We start from the raw sequence: 4,423 nt of genomic DNA on the forward strand, positions 1-4,423 counted from the left end.
AGAGCTTGAATGTGTATCTCTTAGATTCCCCAACAGAATCTTCGTGGTATAAGTTAGATAGATGGCGGCATTCATGAGGATCCGGAAAGTCTAAACCTTGTCTATGGTATTCCGAGTAGGATTCTGTGATTGAATGACTGTGACGAGCTTCAAACTCTTGAAGGCTGGGCGTGATGACAAGCGCAAAAGAATCAAGGGATTCTATTCCAACCTGATTGAGAACCGACAGATGATTAGCCGTGCTGTGACAGAGCATAGGAACGTTTTCACTGAGAGGATGGGATGTAGCCATTGACAACAGTGATGCCCTACAGACAGCTTGCCATGGAAAGGAGTAAGAAAGATTGAGTTGAAGCAGTAGGAGAATAGGCGTCCTTGAGCCATACAGTATCTCCATATGCTTATCTGAAATTCTCACCAATGAATCTGCATAAGTATTCTTATCCCTTTTATTTATTTTATTTATCCAATTTAATTCCATTTGACTCTATGATTCCAATCACTAACTGAGATCTACAAGGTGACCATAGCTTGCTTCATACCAACAATCTCTGTGGGATCGACCCTTACTCGCGTAAGGTTTATTACTTGGACGACCCAGTACACTTGCTGGTCAGTTGAACGGAGTTGTGTCCACTCGTGCCAAATACCTAAATTCCACAATTTTACAATGAATGCACATCAAAGAATAGTGATCACAATTTCGTCCACCAGTGACGTGGACGCGTGGGGAGGCTATTGCGCACATGACGCGGACGCGGATGCGACGCGGTCGCGTGGATCCATTTGTGCCAAAGGCACGCCTCCAGCCACACTCTCGCGTGACTCTTAGTTCAATTTATTTTCTTCCCAACGCACTTATGACGCGGACGCGTCGGCGACGTTTTCGCGTCGCGTGCGAAATTTTTTTTTGTGCAGTATGCAGAATGCAATGAATGTTATGCAAAACTCCAGGTTCAATCAAAACACAAAAATAGACTAAAATTTAAATTGAAAAGGGAACGATCATATCATGGTGGATTGTCTCCCACCTAGCACTTTTAGTTATAGTCCTTAAGTTGGACATTTGGTGAGCTTCCTGTTATGGTGGCTTGTGCTTGTATTCATCCAAAAATCTCCACCAATGCTTGGAATTCCAGTAGCCTCCGGGATCCCAAACTAAGTGCAGAAAGCCTTCAAGTAAGTTAAAGCTAGTGACAAGGCCCTAAGAGTGTTGATTGCAAGAATAAATTCCGGGGTCCCAAACCTTGCTTTTGCACCTGTCTTCTTGTTGAGCAATATTGTTCCATCTGGGTGGCAAGCAATTTGAATTCTCACTAAAATGGCCAAACAACTTCCTAGACCCATTCAGTTGAGCTTTATGCCAACCCTTGCATTTAAACCTTGAGCACACAACCATGTTGAACCTTGCTTGACAACTTCTACCACTGACCATCTCCCTCTTACGCTTAATGCCACAAAGGGCTCTAAGCTGACCATCTGTCTCAAGTAAAGCATATTCAAGTGAGCTAATTAAGCTTAGAGATGAGAGATTTACCCACTTGAATGAGGAAATGAACGGTGATGGCTTTGGGGGAGAGGTATCCAACAACTTTGGCAAGGTGATTTCCAGCTCTATTCCCTTGGGCTCTTCTTTGACAACTTTCACCTCCTTGCAAGCTTCTTCAATATCAACCTCTTCCTCTTGGTAGCTTTCTTCTAATTTGATCTCTTCTTCATTGCTCACCAATGGCATGGGAGGTTGTGCTTCTTCTTCTTTAATCTCCATGTCAAGTTCAATGGGAGAGGATTCAATGGTAGATAAAAATTCAGCAATGATTGAATCCATCTCTTGATCATCCCCTTCAAAGTCTTCAATCATGAGATGCCTTGGAGGTTGTATACCTTCCTCAACATCAGTTTTAAACGTCTTTGAAGGAGGCTCTATAACTTGACCTTCCCATGGAGATTCAGCATCTCCTAAGTCTTGGACCACTTCTTCTTCTTCAATAATTCTGGCTTCCTCCACCAATTCTAGTACAAAGCCATGATCCTTATTGTCCACTGGAGTTTCTAGTGTCTCCTTCATGCTACGTTCTTCATTAGATTCTGCATATGAAGCCATGTGGGTTCCTTGAATGTCCGAACGTCGGAAGGGCAATCGATTTATCGCTTGATCCAGGTGTTTAAGTATGAAATCGTATTCCTCCTTGATGGCTTCTTTTCTATGATAACTCCCTTCAACTACTCCTTCATCTGTAAAAGTCTCTACTACCTTCACCTTTAGTGCCTCCTCTAGCTCCTTATAAAGTATGGATTCACGAAGATGATCCTCTCTCTCTCTTGTTTCATGTCAATAGTATCATTGGGATCATGCTGCTCTTGGGTTGATGGATGTGGGTGCTCTTCCATGGATGGTGGTGATGGGATGGGTAGATCATTATGTGGTTGAGATGCAAGTACATTGGAGCTTGAGGGTTGAATATTGGGGGTAGAGGGTTGGTCCATGCGGGATATAAGTGCTTGAAGAGTAGAGGTGAGACTAGTGATAGAGGCAAGTGTGCTCTCCATGGAGGTTTGGGATGGATAGGAGGGTTCATTTTTTTGGAAAACAGGTACATAATATGTAGGTGGTTCTTTTTGATAAGGATATGGAGATGGTGAATATTGAGGTGGTGGTTCTGGGTATGGTTCATATGGTGGTTGGTGTGGTGGATAAGGATTAGGGTCATCTGGAGGTGAATGGTGGAAAGGGGCTTATGAGTGTGGTGGTTCAAAGCTATGTTGAGGAGGTGGTTCATCGGCATATGATGGGGCTTGTTGGTAACTACAAGGGGGTCCACCATATCTATCATCCTGGTATGCATTGCAGAGTGGTCTTCGTCCATGATAACTTTTGAAGAAGATATGATTTTTGAAAAAAAAAAAGATAAGATAAGATTTTGAAAAAAAAAGATATGATCTTTGAAAAAGATTTGAATTTCGAAATTTAAAACTAAGATAAGATTAGATGAAAAATTTAAAATAAAAATCTGAATTTTTTTTTGAAAAATATTTACAATAACCAATAATAAGACACACGTTTGCAATTCCCCGGCAACGGCACCATTTTGAAGAGAGAACTTTTGCGTGGTCTAGAATTCAGAATAAATTCTCGTTGCAAGTATAGCTTCTAAACCAACAAAAGTCCTTTCTTACAAACGTTTTGGTTGTCACAAGTAACAACTCCTAAATAAATTGATAACTGAAGTATTTAAACCTCGGGTCGTCTTCTCAAGGAATTGTAGGGAAGTATGTTCTTATTATTGATTATGAGTTTTGTAAATTGGGGGTTTTGAAAGCAAGGAACAAGTAATTTAATTGACAAGAAAGATTAATAATTAATAAAAAAAGAACTCTTGGCAATGTATGAGAATTTGGAAGTCCTATCCTAGTTATCCTTATCGATGGTGATGAGAATTGAATTTAATGCCACTTAGTTAACCTTTACTAAAGTAAAGGAAAGTCAAGTGGACTAATTAGTTTGATCCTAAGGTCCTAGCCAATTCCTAAGAAAGGACTAGAGTTATTGGAATTCAATTCAATTAGCAAAAATAACAATTATCAATTACGATGAGTTTGATAACTCAAGAGTCTCCAATTAATCAATTAAAGCCAAGAATATAAAAAGCTAAATAAAAATCATAAATATGAAATACCTCAATTGCATTAATAAAATAAAATCAATCCAAACATAAAGAGTTCATAAACTAATAAAAGAGAGAATAAATAAAAAGAACATTGAACCTGTAATGAAGAAATAATGCCAATAAGATAAATCCTAATCCTAATCCTAATCCTAATCTTAATTCCTAAGAGAGAGGAGAGAACCTCTCTCTCTAAAAACAACATCTAATCCTAAAACTATGTATGAATAAATGATTGTTGTATGAAGTGTTGTCTTGAGTCTCTGCATGTTCCCTGATTTTAATCTATGTTTCTGGGCCGAAAACTGGGTTGAAATGCAGCCCAGGATCTCTGCCAGCGACTTTTGTAATTCTGCAGATCGCGCACTGGTGCACGAAATTGCAATCACACTTTGCAATCCCGCACAACTAACCAGCAAGTGCACTGGGTCGTCCAAGTAATACCTTACGTGAGTAAGGGTCGATCCCACGGAGATTGTCGGCTTGAAGCAAACTATGGTTATCTTGTAAATCTTAGTCAGGATATCAATAATTATCAAGGTTGATTGTGAAAAGTAAAAGAACATAAAATAAGTACTTGTTCTGCAGTAATGGGGAACAGGTTGAGGTTTTGGAGATGCTCCATCTTCTGAATCTCTGCTTTCCTACTGTCTTCTTCTTCAAGCACGCAAGGCTCCTTCCATGGCAAGCTGTATGCAAGGGTTTCACCGTTGTCAGTGGCTACCTCCCATCCTCTCAGTGGAAATGTTCAACGCACC

Source organism: Arachis duranensis, chromosome 2 (genome assembly GCF_000817695.3).
Source record: "Arachis duranensis cultivar V14167 chromosome 2, aradu.V14167.gnm2.J7QH, whole genome shotgun sequence".
NCBI classification, from domain to species: Eukaryota; Viridiplantae; Streptophyta; class Magnoliopsida; order Fabales; family Fabaceae; genus Arachis; species Arachis duranensis.